The sequence below is a fragment of the Papilio xuthus genome, unplaced genomic scaffold (assembly GCF_000836235.2).
Source record: "Papilio xuthus unplaced genomic scaffold, Pxut_1.1 DF827542.1, whole genome shotgun sequence".
Taxonomy (NCBI): Eukaryota; Metazoa; Arthropoda; class Insecta; order Lepidoptera; family Papilionidae; genus Papilio; species Papilio xuthus.
In genome coordinates this window covers 1,745,764-1,770,648 of record NW_013531107.1, presented here as the reverse complement: position 1 = coordinate 1,770,648, position 24,885 = coordinate 1,745,764, and the positions used below count along the sequence as shown (strand labels likewise).

The window sequence follows — 24,885 nt, the reverse complement described above, 5'->3', positions numbered from 1 at the left end:
ACAAGGCAAAGTTTTGTTATTCGAGACAGGTACAGATCGACTTTACCGAAGTTACGATCAGTTATTACACTTACACGATATTGTTTCCAGTAATATTGTCATATTGACTTGTATCAATGTTTACTTGTCTTTGTCAACTCGTTATACGTAAATAGATACGTACAACATGTAAGGTTAAGGAATGAAATTAATTCTCTGTCCTTGTATCCAGTGACATATAGAGCTAGCTTCTTTTACCAATTTAATTTATAACTTAGCTTCTTTTTTGACATAAAATAAATACAATAATTAAACTGGTATAAAAACGGCTAAACACTCACGTATATTCGTCCAGTGGCGGCACCGACTAGTTTCGTGCCCATCGGGGGCCCTTCATCAGGATGAGTGGTACTGGTATTATGACGCGTCCGCGATTTTTATACCAGTTTAGTATAATGTCTCATGTAAGTTTGAATAATTTAATACAATAATTGAAAGAGAAGAAGAAGAGATAAGAGAGAAGTATATCTCTTCTCTGCTAATGGAAAGATTATTTATACGGTTTTGTAAAAACCTTATTGTCATGACTTAAGCTAATTACTTAGCACGATTACGATAAAAATCTCCAAAATGACATGTACATCTTTATACCGCATATAATTTTAAAAGAAAACTAATATCCTAAATATAAGACTTACCTATTAAAATTCTTTTTCTAATAGCCAGTCCACAAACAAGTTTATATAGATCTACTATAAATATGTAGGTTAAATTTGTTGCAGGGGCTATATCGCGTGTAGAGTGTGCACTTTCGAGGCAGGTGTCAACACCGTGTCTCGGTTCACTTCAGCCGCAATACCTCGGTTACCAAGGCCCGCGTAATGCCCTTTATAAATGCAAAAAAAATGTATCGCAACCAATACAATTCTTATCGAATAACAAGTATAATGGTATCACGAGTAAGAGTCAGTTTTTGTGGTATAAAAATGCTCACTTATAAGAGAATAAATCTATTATAGTACTACTTACTTAGGCAAACAAAAAAACCTTTTTAGAATAATAGGTTAAAGCAATGTAAGTAATACAATGCTTAAAAATTCAATGCACCTGAAATGTCATCTCAAATTAAAATTGGTCATAGCTTTTAGGAGTCCCAATGGATTTATAAAAGGCAAAGACATTACCATCTTTCCAGATTATAAAGGAAAATCAAAAGAAATGCTATCCAACTGGAAAGTTACCCTTAACTAGAATAGATATAATCACAAGATGCTGTCTCCTTGAATGCTTTCAAAAGATAAAGTCTAAGTACAACCTTGTTCTTATCTGTAGAACTGGTTTTTGTAACATTATCTCATTCAATAATGCAGTGAAAGTTATTTACAAACATGCTCGAGCTGGTAGTACATATATACATATATATATATATCAGCGTTCCGAAACCAGTGCGCCAGATGTGACCATAATCGCCGCGTAGGAAAGTGGACACGTTGCATTTTTGCTGATTTTCACTCTCAAAAGCGCTTTCACTGCTTCAACACCCGCTTTGTATTTAAAGCGAGCTCATAAATTCTCTTAATTCCCGTTATAAAATTTATTTTGAAATTCGAATAAAATATGAATTTATAGCCTTGTTCAAAATTCTGCTTAATTAATGATGTCGTAAGCCGAAGTTTCGGGACGTTTGAAGACCGAGTTATGTCACAATGGATTTAGAGTTACGCTGTTTCTTTAACATAATTAATGTTTATCACATTTATCATGCATCAATAAATAGTGGATATGCACGACAATACAATTCGTTCTTTATATTTTATACGCTGCAACTTATAGTAGTTATGTTCCTTTAAAACAGTCAATAACGTTCACTTTTAGCACTGAATAGGCAAGAATTTTTAATTTCATTCCCCTTTTCCTTTCTTATATGGAGAGGATGTGGAACGGAAAGTGGTTTTGAAAAAGGAAGGGACGCATAGGAAAGGTACGTATACTTTTCTTGTCCGTCGTTTACTACCCTTCGTCCGTCGATTAAAGGTAAGCAACGCATCTGCAACTGTGGATGTCCATGGGCAACGGTCGCTTTGTTTGGCTCATTCGGGGGCTTAGCCAAAATGCATTAGCTTCGAGGCGATTCCATAGCGAACCGAAAAAAAATTTAGACCTGACAATAAGCTCTAAGCGAATGCACTTTATCTAACGCTAACGCTAAACACATATTATTAAAAAAAACTTTAAGCTCAGTTTTGAAATTCGAATCTAAATTTGTATTTATAGATTTAAAAATTCAAAGAAAAATTAACAAAAATGCTATTCATAGTCATTATTCAAGGAGATTAAAACAAAGTCTGAAAAATGTTCATTCCAATTTACGGGCACATTGCATCAATGGGTACTTATTCAATGGAAATATTAACACAAGATGAGTCGAAAAGCTCTGAAAGCTTTCTGCCAAAGTAGACCCGAGCTAATGTTTTGTCCATTATGAAAGCTCTGCTCGTAGCCTCGGAAAAAGTGGAAAATATAAATTAAATCCGTCGACGGTAACTGACTTGGTCATTTTTCTTTATATACTTACGAATAACCTAAAGATTTTAAATCTAAAATTAACTAACGCCTGTGACTTCAACCTCGTGGAGGACGAATTTTCTAAAAACTTTAAAATATGAAATATATTACGAAAGTTATTCTATTTCAAGTAATTGTTTAAAAGAATAATATTTTTGTAAAGAAAAAATATATATCTAGACAAATTTCCATCCTTGGTCTAGTCATTTGGACAGTGCGTTGACATATCCTTTAGTCAATTTTTTCCTTTTAATAAATTAATAATTAATAATGGTTTCAATTATCCAATCGAAAGTTGAATACATTAAGGGAAGCGTGAATTTAGAACTAATTATGTTGCGTACGGTCCATTGACCACCCTCAGGTGATAAAGGCGTTAAATACGATTAAGAGATATCTAATAGGATCCGTTGTATACCTCCTCACAGGCTGCGATCACACTCCGGTCCAATTTTCTCAATTACTAGGATGAAGGAGAAGTAATGAAATGAGAGTAATCATTATCTCATCGCTTATTCCTCCCTTCGCCGACGTCTCAGTAAAATAACGCATTAAAAGACTGCTGCGGATTATCACACAATTTATTCAGGTGCTTAATTTGAGAGACCAACCCCACTTAAGGTACTTTTTTATTTCTTTTTATTTCACTTAAGGTACTTACATATATCTACTATTTTATTCATTAAGAGATAAATTCAGTTAGTATTACTAATTTTAACTACCTGTAACCCGTGACTCTGTTCGTGTGGAATTAAAAAAAAACTTAGTATATAGTCTATGTGTTATTTCAGACTTTCTTCTACCAAACTTTAGAGAGATTCATGCAACCGTTTAAGCAGAGACTTGTAACAAACATCTTTTCATCTATCCATTCAGATATCCACATATGTAATGTTAGTAAGATTAATTTCAATAAACTATTTTATTGCTGATGAATCGTGTATTTCTTAGAAATTAGGCGTTAAATTCAAGAGTAAATCATAAACAATTGCTTGTAACTTGAATTGCAATAATATCAGTACTTTTAAATAAATTGTTTTATACTAGAATAGTATATTTATGGAATTAGAAACATTTATTAAGGAATAGGAAATAAATTATATAATTGAAGTTTCCTGATGTGGAGGTAAAAGCCGGTACCATTCCGGCTTTCCCGGAACCCAGTCATGACAACTTGTACCAAGTTACGTGTAAACGGGTGTATGGAAAGCTGTTTAGTTAACCATAAGGAAACTTTCGAGAGCGTCGATGGCGCAGTGGTTAAGCACCAGACTTACAAGTCCTAAGAATCCTAGACCTATGTCTAGGATTCCCGCCATGTATCAATGTTTTCGATTTTCAAATTTCATATCCGACGTTCTTACGGTGAAGACAATCTGGGCATTTCTGCTAAGAAGCTCAAAGATGTGCGTGAAGTCAAATAATCCGCCACCGTGGGTGGCAAAAGACTAACCGCGAACGACTAAGAACAACGGAAGACTAAACGACTGAGCTAAGGTTAAGGTCGAGCTCTTCGATGGGGACGTAAATGCGCTGACAAAATAATTATTTCAATGATTATGAAACTGCAAATACAATTCCTATCAAACACATAGTTTTCATGGTATCCATTAAAGTCCGATCAAGCTGTACGATTTGATCGGTCCGATGTTCCACACGCGGCGACTGCACTCAATCGGATAGCTGGCAGTCCAATCGAAACTTTTGATTAAAATCAAGCAAACCAAGAGCTCGGTGCACTGATTCCGCTTCAATGCGAATATCTTTATTTGAGTTCCGCAGTTATGTTCAAAATTGGGAAGCTCAATGTTTGTATAATCGATTAACCGTGAGTGCCAAGTAACCATTCGCTTTGTTTAAATTTAAGGACATTTGTATCGTAATATTAAATAACAATAACAAAATAAATACAACTATTTCAAAAACGTATTACCTACAGTAACATAGACTCTATTTTTTTCTAATACTAAATAGAAAAATACATAAAAAATACCTGATTTATCAACTTAAAATGCAGTTGGTTATCATTTTCAGTAACCGTACATTATTTTTTTTGAAAACTTAAAGATTGCAGATACATAGTTTCAAAATGTTCTGTAAAATTAAAAACTATACACCAATAGAATGAAGAATTAGCGCTAAATTAAATCAAAACACAAACCCGTTTCTTTACGGTAATATGAACTAAAAGTAGGATGACGTATAAAATCATAACCTCAAAAGGAGAAAAATAAATGGAATGAAAATTAACTTTCCACGAATACAGATCAGCAAGGAGGTGAATTTTTTCCTATTTATTTCCTTATTATTGAAATAAGAAGTATAAACTTTCAAATAAAACCAACAGTGATTTAGTTATGATCCAATTTCTAAATAACACGAGAAAGACAATCAAAATATACGGTTTCTTTAATACATTCCACGCAAAATGGATTAAAAAATAAAACACCGATTCGCAAATCTTTATAAGTAACAAACAACACATATAAAAATCATTCAAATAGACATGTTAATGAAGAGAAAAGCTATAGACTTACATAGGCTATTAAAGGATGGACTATTCAACCTTTGCAGTTTCATAGGGTCAGTTCGGACGTTGCGCGCTCTGATGCGGAAATTCCATTAATGACCGCGAATTAGTGAGCTCCCAGCGATTTTAGATCGTGTCGATTTGGAACATAAATTAGTGCAGATATCCTACCTATCGGTAATGAAGCACTTTACAAATTCGACCTGCAACCAGACGGGACTATTTGTAATTTATGTTTGTAATACATTAGATGCGTTTGATTATTTCGTCAGTTATTTACTACAAATGACAACTAATCTTATATATATAAAAGAAAGTCGTGTTAGTTACACTATTTGTAACTCAAGAACGGCTTTACCGATATGGCTGAAAATTGGTAAGGAGGTAGCTTAAAGCCAGGAGACGGATATAGAATACTATTTATTCTTATTTTTTTCGAATTTATGCCTTGAAGAGTTGGTTTTTATTCAACTTACTATTATTATTAATGCGAATGTTTAGATGGATGTGATGCGAATGGATGGATGTGTGGGCTACACTAATTAAGTTTTTTTATATACCCCCGAGAACGGAGTCGCGGGCGACAGCTAGTAGTTAACTAAAATTACTTATTACGTTTCAATAATTTTAATTCTAATATTATTCGAATTTCAATAACTTAAAGGTAATTACTGAATTCCAAGTTAAAGTTATGCGAAACAAATCCTTAAAACTTTTGAATACAGTGCAGTTTTCTTCAAGCTTATTAAGGTATTTAGAAACACCTGTTTAAAGTTAAGTACAGAACAGGCCCACGGCCCATAAATGCAAGTGAAAGGCGAGACCGGAGACAAGTGTCATAGTAACCGCAGCGGTCACTTTTGCTTCGCAGCATACAGTTAGAACAGCAATAAGAAACGTAACCATTCTATTCAATTCAAAGAACTATGATTTAGTCAAATCTAAGATGATAACAGAGAAGATTGAATGATGCATTCAATATGCTTTATAACAGTGCATCGGAAAATATTAAAATTATAATCTTACTAATATTATAGATGCAAAAGTTTAGATGGATGGATGTTTGTTAGAAGTTATCTCCAGAATGGTTTAAAGAATCTCGCGGAAAGGCACAGATGTAAAACATTGTCTGGAAGAACACATACGCTACTTACATAGTTTTTTTTAAATTCCACGCAGTATGCCTCGCGGGTAAAAGCTAGTAAGTTTATAAAGAGCACTGATTGATATTTTCTTTACACACATTTTATCACACTTCTTACTTACCTTGTAACCTTGAATTCAACCGGGGTTAGTCTCCTCAATAAAACTTATACACAAAAAAAATATGCGTAAAAGTGCAGAAAACTCATTGCGTCTTATCGATTGTAACAGATTCTTTTTAACTAGTGTTGTCTACTGTTATATCGATAAGTTGCCAGTATTATTTTTGTAATCTGTTATCAAAAAACCTAGCAACGTAAAATCATAAACAAAATGACACTATAAAATATTACAAAATAATCAATACATTTACCCTATCCGCAGTAGCGTATGTTAAATTAGATTGATCTACCGTTTTCATAATAAAAGAGTAGGAGCTAATACTTCACACCCTCACATAATTGCATCAGTTTCGAAGAGGGGATCGCGGGTAATATTTTATTTTGTCAACTCCCTTACACCATGAATGATTCACTACATACAATAATCCGTGTAAAAGTAAATACATAATTGAACTTCGTCTTAGATAAGCAACATCGTATACTAATGATAAACAAAGTAGTAATGAGATTTTATTTGATATTATTCCTAAATCTTTTTTTATTTAAAGTCCTCTGCTGTTACTTCCACACACAAGGTATTATAATGGGAAGACATACAAAATTAAATATGGAAGATAGATCTACCTTACCCTACCTCAGCTATTAAACTAAATATATATAAATACTGTAGTGAAATCTTACTATTATAAATGCGAATGTTTACATGGATGGATGTTTGTTTGGAGGTATCACAGCAACGGTTCAACGGATCGCGCTTAAATTTGGCATTTATGTAGAACATAGTCTGGAAGAACACTTAGGCTACTTATTAAGTTTTTTTTTAAATTCCGCGCGGACGGAGTTGCAGGCAACAGCTAATCAAGTAGAAAATAAACAATATATTTTTGGATTACGTATCACAAGTCTAGACTTCAAATAGTACAAGTGAAAGCTGTGTTGAGTCGATAAAATGTATTAGGAGATGGTTTAAAATTATGGACTGCAACTTTCTTGTTACATAATGCCTCTTAAGTATCAAATCCATTGATCACGACCGACAAATTAGAAAGCACTATGTTAGGACAATGGCATTTATCTTGTTATAATAAGTTAACCACATTGATAATAACCTAATTAAAAAAATACTGACGAACCTTGGCTCGATACGATAACGCCATCTATCGTCTTCATTTGAAAACAATAATTTTATTTTAATTTTTATTTGAACTAAATAATAGTAACTTAAACATAAACAAAAACTCTTCGACAATTCACAAATTGTAACTTATTCATCCGTCAATCATTTATTACACTATCGAGATATTACTAAGAGTGACCGTGACCTGGACTCGAAATAGTGATGAGGTCACCGAGGATCATTAAGTCAAGTATAAGTCGGATATTTACATATTGTTTGTAATTCTTCTGTCCGTACGGACCGGATTACGGAGCGATTTGCATAACACACAAGTACTTAGACTGTACGGTTTTGTGTCAAAGTTATCCTTATACATTTTTTTTTTAATATAAATTGTTATAATTTAATGTAGGCCTAGTATGCGTTTCAAAAAATAATACGCGCAGAAATAACTACCAATTATCAAAAATCACGAAAAGAGTAAATATTTAAAAAATCCAATGAGTTGTAAAAATTATTTTTACGCTTTCAATGCAAATTAACATTTTAGTTCCCTTTCATTTTGTATTATATTTGTTTCAGTTCTTAGCTCATGAAAATTGACGATACTTTGTTTCTACTTCCACAGTAAACAACATTTGAAAGCTTTTACTGAAACAAATCTATTCAACGAAAGCTCGATGTAATCCTTTAATTAAGTTGTTCTAAATATATGTTTAGGATTATGTACATACATGCTTAAAATTATTTAGGTGTCTAACATTCGAATACTTGTTCGATATTCGTCCGTGTAAATTTGGTAACGTTTTTAGAGTTTCCTTTATCTTCTAGCTAACTCAATTATGTTCTCTCAACTTAACTTACAATACACTTTTGCTACGTAATAAAAATAATGTTGAATATAAAACCGATACCTAAAATTTGACATTTATAAGGCAAGTCAATGTACATTTATCGCGTGTTTCTGAGATCAAATATCCTCCGTTTAGAAACATATTGTTTTTATACAAAAATGTTGGTCTCAGAAACCCACGTTTAAAATGATACCAATACACATTGTTCGATTGTCGATATTTCATATATTCGTATAAGGAGTAACTGTCAGTAGGTAAGGATGAAACTGCTCATTCGAAATTCGTGCTCAACGTTGTGTGAAAGCACGACTTGAATATGTCAGGAGGCTCGCGAGGACGGCATGATTATGTCACAGAAATAAAAGAACGCATTCAGAAAAATATGCAAAGTGTGGGTTAAGTATGGGAAAAGAGTGTAAAGAAAAAAGAATGCTACGCTTTGTCGGTTTAAATATAAAGAGCACACTGGAAGATGTTAAACTTTCAACCTCAAGTTTAGGTCTGATTAGGTCAAACGAATTCACTGTACGTAAGAAATGGGATTCTTACCAAGATTAAGCTGTTTGAGCCCCCGATTGTTCGGCACAGTTACAAGTACCACGACTACGGACTGACTGGTGTTGTGTTAAAAGCCTTCATTGAATTGTTTTTTCTTTATTTTCATGATATTTGCTGCCACCTGCTATTTTTTGTTAACAATTATAATAATTATGCAAGTCACGTTGTTAACAAACCAGTTTGTTCGTTCGTCGGTGTGAGGATAATTCGAGAGTCTGTATTTGACCGAATTCTTTAAGTGAACGTCAAGGTCATTGCATGTTTCATGTTATGTTCATAATATTTTTATTTACATATTTTACTTAAAAAGTTATTAAACACACAAAAATAAGGTCTACTAAAACTTTAGTTGTAGAATTTTGGCAACAGCATAGTTAAAAAATTGTTTTTAGGTTGTTAAATTATGAGACTATATTGCAGAATAATATCAAAGTGTGCATTGATAATTTGCTATTGCATTTATTTCAAACTACTTTTGTAATTAGAAAAATAACAATTAACACACGGCGATATAAACACTTCATAAGAAGACAATGAAACAAGGCTAGCCGTTCAGTTCGTTGGCATACAATATGCTCGGTGCCGAAGCAAAAGAAATAAAACAACAAAGTGCCATCAGCAGCTGCCGACGCGACGCTCGCGCACTTCGTATTAGCGCAACTTATTGAATTTGTGCATCCCCGTAATTTGCTACTTACCAACTTCACGCTTTGTATTAAACGTCTCAACAAAGTTCATTTTCTATTAACTATCTCAACAATATGTGCTTCCATTCTTAAACTTACTTTTTCTTTTTTATTTTATATTACTTTTAAATTTTCAAGCTAGATACTATGGTGAGTCTTCGCTGCCGGCAATGTCAATATTCTAAAACATATTGTCGTCCTCTTTCATTCTGTATGGAAAACCAGATATAGTTTCAGTTTGTACTTACAAAAATTTTATTCGTATTATATTTGTGTAGTAGAAACTCACGATATAGTCATTGGTACCCACAAGTTTACGACGTGATGTTATGGACAATTAATTTACAAATACTGTCACATCTTCTAGACGATTTTAATAAAATCATAGTCCATTTTGTCAATATTTTCAACAAACTAAAGACAGATGAGTGACCAGCATTGATCGGGCGCATCGATAACGGTATACTTCGAATTCCGACGCGTGTACTAACGGTTCAGTGTTAGTAACAACTCTCGGACATCTCCAACTGGCCTAGCACACATACCACGCGCGCAAAAAACTCTAAGCAACTGTAAACAATCAAGAAAACAATACGTATTGATCACGACTATACCTTATCAGATCCTAATAACGTGTCGAACTTAATATCATGATTGTACCTTAAGATAAAACAACTAATAGTAGCTATTTAATATTTGAAGGACTATTGAGTTATTTTTCAATTAAATTTGTATTTCCAATAAAATTTCAATAATATAGTTCAAAAATATGCTACCTGTAAATTGTGTTAAATCTAGTAATATGTTTATTCTAACGTAAACAACATTAATACGTAATCAAAATTATCCGGGCAATATCAATAAATCCCGTTTTCGTAGTTTTACAGTAGCGTAATTTACGACACCTGCTACAGTTTCATTTAGTGCGCATTAAATTCTCTCGCTTTTTTAGTCGGATATTTCAGTTCACATTTCCTCAGAGTTACGAACCGTTTAAGTTAAATAAAGTGATTTTTATAAAAAAAAAGTAACTCGTAAACTTTCCAAATTAAAGTTATTTAGTTGCTGGCTGGTATTAATTATAAAAGCAACGCCTTTAAATCAATATCTAAACTTTTTTAATCTTTAAAAAATTAATTGCAATAAGTTCTTCGTCGCTGCAGCCTTTTCAATAAGTTAAATGATCTCAAATGAATTTGTGTAATATGACTCTACATTAAATTTGAATATCTCCACACTGTTATTGCATCATGATCAGCTCACTTTACGTCTCCACCGAGGGCCTCGGAGTTTACCCTGAGTTAGGGGTGACTAGGCCATAGACAACTAAGCTGGCCCAGTGCGGGTTGGTTGCTTTTCACATATCTTTGAATGTTTTCGCAGATATGTGCCGATTACATAACGATGTTTTTCTTTAGTATAAGAGCTTCGGCTAAATGTACATATATAAATCGAAAAATACATGGCGGTATTCGAAACCAGGACCTGCAACTTGCAAATCAAGTGCTTAACCCCTGAGCTGCCGACGCTCGATGTTATTGCATAGTTACAAATATTTATCGTATGTATTTTCTCACAAGTAATACATAACTGTAGCTAATGTTTATGATTCGAGTTTCATAAAACTATGCAATTAAGATTTCATTCATTCGAATTCGTATTACAAATAGTGTTTCGTTAGCTAAATTGCAGGTTATTAATAAGAAATCAGTTGTGGTGGCGTAAAAATTGAAAGTGCACGCAATATTACCTTCAGTTGGACGTGACTGAAAAGTGACTAGGTCACCATAGCTGCTGTGTTACGTTACGTTATGTAATTTTTATAAAGTTGTAACGAATGTTTAATTATAGCATGTATGAAGTAATCTTGCAGTTTACTCAAGCCACTGATCAATTATATGGAAGTGGCTTACAGTTAAGTGTACTGTTTGATATCTTGGTAATCAACAAAATAAAGAATCAGACTCGTATAGTTTGTTAACCAATGTGAAAGCAGCGTAAATACGAAAAACCGACTCAAAATAGTATGTGTTCAGTTTAGCTTGATGAAAAATATCTGCAGGTTCAGTTGTCAATTTTGATTTGAATTGCAGATTGTTTTTAAAAGAAATCTATTCTTAAAAGAATTTAAATTAAATTCGTATAACTATTCTTAGTATTCAAGAAATATCAATAGCTATTCAAACAATTCTAGACTGATGAATAGTGCTAATTTTATAGTCGATTGTCTGCCGAGATAGCCCGACTTTCACCTTAACAGATAGATAAAGTCGAATTTCGTAGGCAAAGGGTCAGCCGAGAGTTATGTATTTGCCTCTAGATCGGAACAGTCGAATTCGTTAACAGTCCGACGTTGATAAAAGTGGTCCTCAGTCACACCGTTTACCCGGCTAAAACAAATGGAAATCATTTAACACTTTTGTCTTTTGTTTCTCAACAATAATGATGGCATTATGATACGAATAGCTGTCGACCGTGACTTCGTTCGCGCGGAATTGAAAAAAAAAAACTTTATATGTAGCCCATGTGTTCTTCTAGGCTACGATCTACATCTATTTCATGCAGCCGTTCTGGAGATACCTTCTAATAAACTTCCATCCATCTATCCAAACATTCGCATTTATAATATTAGTAAGATTAGTATAATTATAATATCAGTAAGGTTAAATTTACTAAGAATGTTAAAATTGATTGGAGTTTAGTAACACCGATATGTTTGTTTGAAACAAAACATTAAATGTTAAATAGTTCACAGTGTTGACTGTGTAAATAGAGTCATTATTAAGACGTCCCTCCCCTGTCATTAATCTCGTCTATTTCGCTAGCCAAGTCACGATGTGTTGGGGGAAGTGAGGAGAAAACTTAGGGCGGCAAGGTTCCACGAAAATAGCCTCTGCCACTAAATTGCCTTGTGAACGGGGAATTTTAAAATTGGATGTGTCTTCTTCGCTTAAAATTGTAATTTATTTTGATTCCCAAATGACGAAAAATAACGAATAATTGATAAATTGAAACAGTAATGTCTACTAACAAATACTTTGTTCAAATTATTATACAATTTCCATTAAAATGCTAATATAGTAAATCATTCTTTTTTTTATTATAAGGTGGCAACCGCGCTAGCGGCCACGTTAAATTCGCCAAAATAGCGAAGCGACCGCTGCCCATAGTCGTCCGCAGCTGCAGATGCATTGCCTACTCTTAGTCAACGGAGGCTTACAATGTTTCTATTAGAAACAATGTATACGTCCAAGTCATCATCATCAGCTCACTATACGTACCCACCGAGGGGCTTGGAGCCTACCCTAAGTTAAGGGTGATTAGGCCATAGTCAACCACGCTGGCCAAGTGCGGGTTGGTTGACTTCACACATATCTTTGAATTTCTTTTCAGATACGTCCAATTACTTGAATAAAAAAAAATAATTTTGTCAATATCTCACGAAGTAGTGGTTCAAGAAATTAGTACAAGCATTGTACTGTGTATTGTACAAAGCTGAAATGTATACAATGTAAAGGTCATGAAATTGTTTCAAAAATTGTGTAAAATTTTCATTAATATTCATGTAACCATAAATCTAAATTGATCACTCGACCTATGCAGATGAGAAAGCTTTCGTGTTCGCTGAACGTTATTAGAATTTAATTACGTATCCCATAAAATGCCAATAGGTTTTTTTATAATCCAATAACAGAGTAAATTGGGTAAAAGACGTTTTTAGAACAAGGATCAATCCAATAGCTTTTTTAAAAAAATTCCCATGACGACGGTTGACAAGAGAATGTATCCCCTTTTATAGTGTAGATAAATCATTTCTCGTGTCCCAAGTCACTAAATTGGATCTTGCTTCTTTAAACAAAGGTTACGTACATACGCAATTTCATATTACTCGGAGATAAAATTCTACTAACGAATAAAATAAGCTGTCATTTTTATATGTATAAATATAATTTGTTTACATTTATATCTTAATAGCTTTCCCGCGACTGCGTACGCGTGAAATTGTAAAAAGAAATATAATCAGCCTATGTGTTCTTCTAGACCATGTTCTATAGGTATGCCAAATTTCATAGAGATCCATTCAGCTGTTCTGGAGATACCTTCAAACAAACATCCATCCATCTAAACATTCACATTTATAATATTAGTAAGATAACATTTTACTTCATCATAGTTATTTAATTTTTTAGAAAGTCATTGTTAAGCCGAAACTACTTTCACAAAATAGGTTCCTACAGAAAAGACAATTTAACACCAGAATGATAATTTTAAAATAACACATACATCGTAATGATTTTTTGTATGCCAAAATACTTTACAGTTATGTCATAAAGTTATTAACACGTTTTCTCCGGAAATACATTTCGATAATGAGTGAAATCGTTAAAAACAATTTTAAATTGCACTTCTGAATAAATCTGTATAAAAATAAATTTATAAATCACAATCAAAGAAAAAAAAAACTTAAAAAAACTGAAAATGTAACCCTAAATTTGACATAACTTTATTTGAACGTTACTTAAAAATATACAAATTTTTTGGTGCACAAAAATATTTTTCGGAACATATCATTCAAGATATGTAGTGTTGTCTATAAATCTTCAATCGGTAAGTCGATAATTATTTTAATAGTCTATAATGACAATAAATACCCAGAAAATATGATCGTTTAATTATTAACAATTCCAAACAAAAAGACATCTGTGTGTTATTACCGAATGTTAATTTGTTGCCTACAAGTAAATAAAGTCTTAACAATCAGATACAAAAATGAAACATATACTAGCTGTCGCGTAAATCTTTGTGAAATTAAAAAAAAATCTTAATTAGTAGCCTTTGTGTTCTTCCAGATTATGTTCTATATCTACGCCAAATTTCAGCGAGATTCATGCAACCGTTCCCGATATACCTTCAAACAAACATCCATCAATCTAATCATTCGCATTTATAATATTAGTTAGAGAATAATTCAACACTGGCGATAAGCTGCATAAAATAAAGAACGAAAGAAAATCCATTATACGTTGAAATTGAAATCTTATCATTATTATGGTATCATTTTATAACAATTGCATATCTTATTTCGAATGTACTGCAAATTTTTAAAACTAATATTTTAACAGAATCGTAAAATAAATTGCCACACACTACTCTTTTCTAGGTTAATGTATTGTAAGATACCTTGCAAATGCAGTTTTGCATTTAAACCTATTTACGGTGACTAATATTGTGCAGTTCGCCATTTAAAACTTAAGTAATTGACTTCATGTTCTAACTAAACAGCTCTATTATAATCCACCCCATTTTAAAATCATCTATTATTTTAAAATTGCAAATTATTTTATACACTTAATTGCTATATTTTCGAAATCATAATAAAAATTGCTTTCTGCATGTTTCAGATTAATAACCAGCCTCAAATTCAAATAACAAGACAAAAAAACTCGTTGGTAGAAGACACATCTAGTGAAAATTAGATTAAGATTACTTCAGTAGTTTTCGAGATAAATCTGAACAAATAATATTGTTAATATTGGTATAGACAAATATGATTTTGGGTATCACATAATAAGATGATTTAAACATTTTGGGTAATAAGAAATGTGCTCATAAATTCTTACGCTTTTAGAATTAAGTATGCAAAAGTAGGGTGCAACAGTACTGACCTTATGATGTACCATTTTTTATTTCCTTACTCATGAATACTTCAACTATATCCTCCCCTATTGTAACAATTTATTGGGTACTTAAAGGCAATTTACATTTTTTTATTGCATAAAAAATTCAAAACACCAATCGAAATCCAACTGTTAAATTCCACTTTATAAATTATTTTCACGTTTACATTTAACATTTATTAAGTCACTTACCGTTTATCGTATTATTAAAATGCACTTCAATACTCAAGACACAGTTTTATGAATCAAAACTGCGCTGATATCGAAACAAGTTCAGATAAGTTTATAAGTTTTCACTTTCAAATATCATCGGCCCACTTAGTCACTTCATACGTTTTTATAAACACAAAAATCACATCCAAGTCAATCGGACACACTCGCTAAAAGTTCATATTATTGCGAATCGAAGGATTTTTTATTACTTTTAATACGCGATGAAACTTCGCCCGAACGGGAAACCTATAGTAGGGGAACGCGAACTAGCATCGAACATGCACGCCGCCCGGCCGCAGAGCAGCGACTGTGATAACGACACTTCTTGCGAATGAACCTACGGACCTCTCCATAGTCAGCGTATAAGCTCGCCTCTCTCTCGCCGCTCCTCTGCTACGCTAAACCCATCCAAAACACAACCTAATATAAACTCTATCACAATAGCTTAAGATATAAACTTGTTTATCGGATACGGTTCCCGAACTCGCCTCGTTCGTATCGCGTAACGAGTTTACGGTACGTAAATCGTAGTACATTTGTTTTGAGCCCGGCCACTGTAATCCAGTTCTTCGCTCGGTGTATCGCAGGGCACTTTTTCCCGAATCATTTATCCAATAAATAGAGCCTTCTTTTTGTGCAACCTGCCGCCCGGTAGCCTATGTAGGGAACTCGAAATAACCGCTATGGACAAGATGCCAACTTTCTAAACTAAACCTATAAGACTGTTCTATTGGGACGGTGAATTACGTTATTTTTATTGGAACTCAATATAGCCGGGACAACAATAATAAAGCATTTGGATGATTGGATTCCCCGCAACGAGACGTGTCGCAATATACCAAAGCGTTTATGCATGACATTCTCGTCATATAGATAATACAAGAAACGCTTTTGTGTTAGTTCGGCGTCAATTAGAAGATTGTGGTGGAAACCCCACAATACCTCTACAAATAGGATACGAGTCCGTCAAAGTGGATAATACTTCTTTGTGAGGGCTATTTAGTTGCATAAGAATTTGTTTTCCAAGTAACAAAACATAAAAATAGGTCACGAATTTCAATCAACGTTAGATTGAAATTTCGATCTATAGTTACACATTCAATAAAAATTTTATCCGTACGAAATAGATACGAGAACGGACTATTGTAGCGTCGCCAATATTGAAAACCATAAACCCTTTTCCGAAATCCCATGACTGTTGCAAAAATAGGTCAATGATATTCTAACTGTGAATTCCCACTGCTAAAACATTTGAATGTTTTCGAAGAATGACAGAGAAGACAACTTGTTTGTATACATAGTTTTCAACAGTTTAAACCCACGGTAAGACAACGAATATACTAAAGACTTGGTAATATATTCTAAGATTTCTACGTTTTTTTTAGAGAGCATATTATTATGTCTAGTTTAATGTAAGAAAAATATTTTGTATTTTCTAGCTGAAAAATTATGTAGGTCACAATCTTTGTAATTTTCTTTTTTTTTTTTTGATTATTTAACTTTCGACATGTTCAAAAAAGTGTTGGTATTTCCCAAGGAGATTACCTGTCGCCATCGGAATGAAAAATTAGCTGTGAAAAATTAGTTCAAGCACAAACTTCGCACCTACTAACTGATTCTACGTATTATATAAAATTCATATCTTGATTAATACTTTGCTATAAAATTATATTGCGAAATATTAAAAAATAGTACCATAAAATTCATTTAAATATACTGATTTCAATTACATAGATGATTAGTTTAAATTACAATTAGCGCTTCTAGTTTTTGTACGTCTTCTCAAATACTTACAAAAAATAAGCCAGACTTTAAAACCGTCAACTTTTAATCCACAGTAACCTTAATTTAGAGACTTTCCAAACTGTTTTATTTTGTATACTATTACATATAACTTGTTTTTTTTATATCATAAGGTGACAAACGAGCGAGCGGTCACCTGAAATCGCTGAAATAGCGAATTGACCGTTGCCCATAGACATACGCAATTGCATATGCGTCGCCTACCTTTAATCAACGGAGGAAAGGATGCACAGAGAGAAAATATTTTTCCTTACCATGCATCCTCTCATCCGGAAAGTCCACTTCCACTTCCCATCCTTTCCTTATAAGAAAAAGGGTGGGAAGGGAAAGAGGACTAAATTAGGCCTCCGGGACTCACACTCATCAGACGAAACGCGGAATTGCTTCCACTTCACGCCTGTCTTCTGTGTGGTCGTGGTATTTCACTGGGCGAGCCGGGACAATACGTGCGAAGTTGTTAAAGCGGGCTCTACCACTGTTGAAAGTTGTAGTTGTTAAATATTATATACAGTCTTTATATACACTCTAGTATATGTATGGTAAACTTTTTGTCTTTTCTAGTAACATTATAAACTAATATTATAAATGCGAATGTTTAGATACATGGATGGATGTTTGTTTGAAGTTATCTCGAGAACGGCTGAACGGATCTCTATAAAATTTGGCACGGATTTAGAACATAGTCTGGAAGAACACAAGCTACTAATTATGTTTTTTTTTAAATACGCGCAGACGGAGTTGCGGGCGACAACTAGTTAAACATAAATAAGCTTTTTGGTGTTTATGTTAACAATCCCCATGTATATATCTTAGGTTATGTATGACAAAATGTGCATCTTGTATGTTAAATACACGACGCGGAAACGTTCGACTGCTCGTTGTTAAATGTGTTTTCATCCGCTTACGCGTCACAGACGAGATTTGTGACAGCTGAATAATTTTAATGAATAACCACGTTTCGCTTCCGCAACTTGAAAAAACAATGGAATTTTGCAAACGAATTTACCAACGCACAATAAAAGAGCTTATTTAACTTTTACTTAAAAATAAATACCCTGATTTGTATAACATTCGTAAACCAAACAAACCCATCTACAAACTGTAGGTAATATCTATATTAGCATATTTACAAACTATGTAATCGCTCATCAGCTCACTGTACGTCCCCAACAAGGGGCTTGGTTGACCCAGGTTGGCCCAGTGCGGGTTGGTTGACTTCACACATATCTTTGAATTTCTTCTCTGATGTGTGCAGGTTGCATCACGATGTTTTCCTTCACCGTAAGAGCGTCGGATAAATGTACATATGTAAATCGGAAATCATAAAACACATTGGTACATGGCGGGATTCGAAACCAGGATTTGCCAGGATTTGAAACGAAACCTGCAGATTGCAAGTCAAGTGCTTGACCCTTGAGCCACCGACGCTCTGTAAACTATGTAATACACCTACATAATTGTAGCCAATCTTACTTTTTATTTCTTATAATATTATGAATGCAAATGTTTAGATGGATAAATGGATGGACGTTCGTTTGAAGGTATCTCCGGAACGACTCAATGGATCTTTGGCAGAGGCGTAGAACATAGTCTGGAAGAACACATAGACTACTTACTAAGTTTTTTTCATTGCAGACGGAGTCGCGGGCGACAACTAGTTTAGACGTTTTATAAAGACATAATCGGTTAAGTATTTTCTTTAAATATTAAGCCAAAGAAAGAAACATTTTAACATAATATCAAAAGAAAAAGAACTCACGAGAGAAAGGGTCGTTCATGTTACGAATAATATAGAGGTACTTTAACTAAAAAATTGCTTTGGCTAAAAAGGGTTAGCTTAGTAACAACTTGCTTTATAAGAAACATCAATCATAGGAAATAGGCTTTTAACTAAGCGTTAGTTTAAAAGAGGATAATAATAATATTATCGTATATTTCTTAAATCCATTGCTCTAGATACGATTCCATCTATTAATTTAGTTTAATTAGTACAAATAACATGTCTAGTTAACATACACTGCATAGTAATTAATTGATTGTAAAGCCAATAAGTTTCATGCCTTTAGTAATATATACTATATAATATACTAGTTGCTTGCGACTTCGTCCGCGCGGTATTAAAAAAAAACGTAATTAGTAGCCTATGCTTTCTTCCGTACTATTTTCTATATTGCTAGGACGGAAATTCGACACTGTGTCGGTGTACTGGCACAACCAAAATGTCTACGTCCATTTCCACTAACTAATCATTCTGACAATAGACTTTGTAACGAAAGCACGTCATTCAAGGATTGTAATTAATAATGTCTAAAAGTATGCATGCCAAATTTCATCGAGATCCGTTTAGCTTTTTTAGAGATAACTTCAAAGATCCATCCATCCATCTAAACGTTTTATATTAGCATTTATAATATAAGTAAGAAGTAAGATAAGATGTTTGTGTTTTTAGGTTTATGAATCGACTTTAATTTTGAATTGGTGAATTAAATGAAAGTAACTCTTACGTGTTATTTATAATTAAGTTATAATTCTAAGGCTAAACCTAACGCCAAACTTCAACCAAAATGTGTATGACATTGTATTAAATTCATTAACTAACCTTTGGTCTTCCGTTTACATTCTGGCTATACCATATGTCAGTGTAAACGTTATTAGTAAACTGTCATTCATGCTTCCTTTGTGTGACATGAGTTCCTGGTACAACGTCAATCAATTGTATCGTTTAATTAAGAGTAACTAGATATGTATATAGTTAAGTAAATGTTATATCTTATATATAAAATTCTCGTATCATAATATTAGTTAACATACTCCTCTTAAAGGGCTTGACCGTTTTCTAAGAAACGTTATATGCATATTCAGTAGGTTTGAGAATCGGGTACTATCTATTTTATAATCACTAGCGGACGGAACCGCGGGCGAAAACTAGTATACTTGTATATTTTAATACATTTTATATTTCCACCATTTAATTCATCATCATCAGCTCACTATACTTCCGCACTGAGTGGATCGGAGCCATAGTTAAGTTTCTAAGATACGAGTATGTTCACATTATAAAAAAACCTTCAATCGTAAATATTTGCCATATTTTTTTTCTGCTGACGATTCAACAAATCCGAATACCATTTTACATTAATTTTATTGCAAAGATAAAATTTCTATGTGCCTTTAAAAAATTATGCGACATATAAAAGACACTGAAGATAAAAGCAGTTAAATTCTATGAAATAAACTCAGAACTTGTATAATTCTACGTCTGACAAAGTTAAACCGATTATTCGATTGCAGATCCTTTAATTACTGGCATAAAACGAGTAATTCCCGACGACACAGTCTATGGTTTTAGCATAAGAGATTCTATTAATTGATTAGCAATCTAGATTTACATCAAACAAGATATCGATTTCCAATCGAGTTAGACAATTACAATTTTAATTGAATAAAAACTTATTTTCGTTACATTACCGCTAAAATGTATCTTGAATTGTAATTATGAAGTATATGCAGATTTTCGAATTAAACACGTCTGAGGATTCACAAAAATTAGTCTGTTATTGATAGTTCTTTTAACTTAACACCAGTAAAAGCCAAATTATTCAATTATATATCTTAAAACTTAAATATAAAAGATAGCGGATAAATTGTTTTTTAAGATCGCGTGGCGTATAAATTATTATAGATAAGTCTCAGATATGATCGAAAATACTCACCAAAAAGAGTTTACCAAATTATTTTAAAAAAAAACTTTTAATATAATATCTACTTTCATATTACTTTGTAGATATACTGTTAGTTGATAACCGGCCACAGTCATCGTAAATCAACAAATCTTGTCGTCCATACAGATGCAATAAAGATATAAGACGAGCATACATCAGACGAAATTAACGGGGACGTTGACATGCAAACACCTTTGTTGTTGTGAATTACAAGCTTATCTCTCCATTATCTCGTCGACATTCGATTTACTGTGGTTTCTGACGAAGAGCTGCAATTAAACTAACCTCTAACTTTTTATGATTTCATTATTATTGTCGATAGTTGCTTAATTTAACGGATTAAATATTAATATTTTTAGACATTACTAGCTGTCGCCCGCGACTCCGTCTGCGTGTATAAAAAATTAATATATAGTTAAGTTAAATAAAAAGCAGCTCTTCAAGGCTAAATTCGAAGAAAAAGAATAAATAGTATCCTATGTCCGTCTCCTGGCTCTAAGCTACCTCCTCGCCAATTTTCAACCATGTCGATAAAGCTATTTTTGACTTATAAATAATGTAACTAGCACGACTTTCTTTTATATATATAGATTAGTTAGAATCCTTTGGCGCGAATCACGTGCTTTCGTTACAAAGTCCAGTATCAGAATGAATAGTGAGGGTACACAAACATCGACATTTTAGTAAGGCTAGTGTTGGGTCAATACACTGCCACATTATCGGATTTACTTCCTAACAATAAACATTTTTTAAGATTACTTATCTTTAACACAAACTTTTTATTATTTATTTGAATTCTTAAGAAGTCTCTCCTAAATATATATCTTTGTAAATAATGAGTTATGTAATCAAAGTTCTAACTAAAATAAGCTAACAATGCCAGGTTAGTGAGAAATAAAAATATATTCAACAACTTGTTAATTATATCATTTTTAAGTCTGCATTTAGAAGGCTTCCGACACGCACCACCGCTGACCTCACTGCAACATTACCTTTAAATACCTTGAAAATGAAACCTTATATTAATAACCATTGAACAAATACAATTGTCATATCGTAGAATTATTAAGTCCACACCTACGTACCTAACAGCATTAAAATAACATCGACTCAATTTATTTATTTTACTCTATTCAAAAACAGTTGTTAATAAGCAGGATTTTTTGTGTTTTAGATTTATATTGTAAAAATTATTTACTTAAAAACTCTGTTGAAAATAATTCCATTTATTCAGTTAGTCTTTCATGAGTAGTTCCTTATTCCCAAATACTAGCAACGCATCTGAATTTTCTCTAATATAGCCAATGTTTATGGGCGTGATTAACACTTTTTTTTATATATATAAAATATCAGCAGATTTTTTTGTAAATTCACTAATATTTCTATTACAATTCCAACTAAGCTCTATGCTTGTGCTAGGATATGGTTTACGACAATAGTCGAATGGCGGGATTCAGGCCCCCGACCTCGTGGTCGGAAATCCGTACCCTTAACCATTAGGCTATTGACGTTTATTTTCGCCGATCTTTTAAAGAAGAAACAATGAGTAATTAAGACAATAACCCGTACAATGAATGCGATCAAATAAAAAGAAGTGTCAAAAAAGTAGACAAAGTCTGAACTGGTGGTATATTGTAACAGGCAACCAAAGCAAACAAGGAGTCGCAATTGACTTTTCCGTGTCAATGAATGAGACGGGCGACGACGACGTTCAATAGACATCAGACGAGGTGCATAAAATATTCATCAGATTGTCGAGACTTGAGACACTGAAACTATACGAAGAACTTTCACTAACTTGAAACTAAAATTAAATGTAAAATATGAAACATTTATACAATTAATAAAGGAGAATGTTAATCGTAAAATCTAAAACTTAAACTTTGACTTTATATTAAGTAAATTAAGTTTTGTTTTGAGACAACTAAGAAATACGGTCAAATTAAATATCAGTAACATTGTTAGGTAGCCTCTATTCAATCTGTCATATACTTTTTATGTTTTGACATTGTCTAACATTAACAATATTGAGAATTCAATGAAATAAATAAAATTTCATAAGAATTACATCTCTACATCCTTCAGACGAATGACCGTGTTAAGATAAAGGACATATAAATGCCCTTCATCTAAGAATACATCTGTCATAGACAACGGCATTTAATTTCATTCCAGCTGAGGCCAAATGTATTTCGGCTTCTTTTGCTGATCGGCTTAACGTAAGAGTATTTCTCGGAGAGACCAATTTATCTTCATACGAATCCTTTCAAAAGAAGCACTAGAATTACTTCGGTTACAAAGAACAAAAAGTGCGCGTAAAGACGGTTCAAAAGATTCTTTAGTGAAAAAAATATTATTTAGTAGTTATGTATGTTATGTATGTAGCCGAACAAATTATCAGATCATAATTTATTTCATCTAGATAAGATTGTCAATCAGATAGGCAAGCTAACAAGACACGTATCGGATCCGACTGTCGTTTAGACAGGAGCGGGCAAATGCGGTTAGACTTGGACGTGTCACCAGCGCATTACTAATGGCGATTAGAATTCATTTATTTTGAAACCACGACGAGAAAATCTCTCTACAATGTGATACTTACTATTTCAAAATTATTTTAAGGTTAAGTTAATTGGAAGTTAAGGGTTTATTAAAAGCTATTCTAAATTAATTTAGCTTTTTAAAGGACTTATACTTAACAGATATTTTAACCAAAATAGAGTGAAGATTTTCCAACAATGTTGAAGGGGCGAATAATGAACGATTATGGGTTAGTCGTCGTCGAAAAAATTCTACATCGATTTACTCGAGTCTCTATAAAAAACCTAATTTTCTTCTATTAAATAAGGTTCTTTTAAAATTCCGTGTCACGATAATGTTTGATAGACTCTGTTTAATGTACGTTCGTATGTTTAAGCGACAAATACGTACGCGCTTGTAGGCTTTGTATCATGTTTGTGGAATCCGATTGTACCTGTTTTAGCGCAGTCCTCGTAAACTCCTCTGCATTTAAATGAAGGTTAAATGTTTGCTAGCTGCAGCGTGCAAGTGAAATTGATTTAAATTCTCTTGCACGTACAATGGATGTGTTCCAGTATCGTTATATACATTGTTAAGAGCTATATTAGTAAAACTATGGAGAAATAGGATACTCAGATGTGATTTCAGAAAAGTCGCCACAAGGATAAACTTACAAAAGAATCGAGATTTATAAAAGAAAATGGAAAATTTGAATTTTACAATATCTTTGAAAAGTTCGAAAACGACGTGGGTCGTTGTCGTATAATATTATGTAAAATTTTATTCACTGAAAACGGAACAAACAAAGTTTATTGGAATATTTAAACGGTAACATTGTTGCTGCCAATTGAAGAAGGTTATTCACCTGCTCAATTTAGATAAAGCAATCGCACTGCTCTCTTAATTCGACATGTCATTATCATGCACCGTGCATAGAATTTTCATGAAAAAATATGTTGATAAATTGAGAATTATGTTAAAAAAACAACAACATATTATCTAGGCAAACTACATTTTTTTTTCGACAAGAATTTTTTGATGTACCAATCTATTTTGGGTACTCTGTATAAATTAAATTTGCCCAAGTTTTAATAAGGCAAATATTCTAAAGCAAATTGTTTAAACTAAGGTTGACATAGACATCATTAGAGTGTATATTCCCAGATGGCTAATAAGCGGCCGAATTACTTCCGCGTAGTAATTACTCTACGTAGCAGATGCTACGGATGCCTCTACGCCAGCTTCTCGGAGATAATCAAATAACAAATTGTAATTATTGAAAATGTACTAAAAGTATCGCGGACTTAGACCATGTGATTTTGAACGTATAGACATATTACAATAAAAATTTAAAGTTATTTTGTTTGTGAATAACCGTGGGTTTTTTAGACCAAA

The 24,885-nt window shown here is 32.9% G+C and overlaps 1 protein-coding gene across 3 annotated transcripts in view; it reads right to left on the bottom strand.

Annotated features, from left to right (window-relative positions):
- The window catches only part of IRSp53 (Insulin receptor substrate 53 kDa), a 128,585-nt gene extending 112,832 nt beyond the window's left edge, over positions 1-15,753 (bottom strand). For 2 of the 3 annotated variants that reach the window (XM_013313748.1, XM_013313751.1), the window contains exon 1: positions 15,425-15,753. The gene's annotated coding sequence lies outside the window, so the exon portion shown is untranslated. Of the gene's footprint in view, positions 1-8,859; positions 8,924-15,424 lie in introns of those variants that run through there. The other variant, XM_013313749.1, reaches the window with a different exon arrangement.
- Between the last annotated feature and the right edge of the window lie 9,132 nt (positions 15,754-24,885).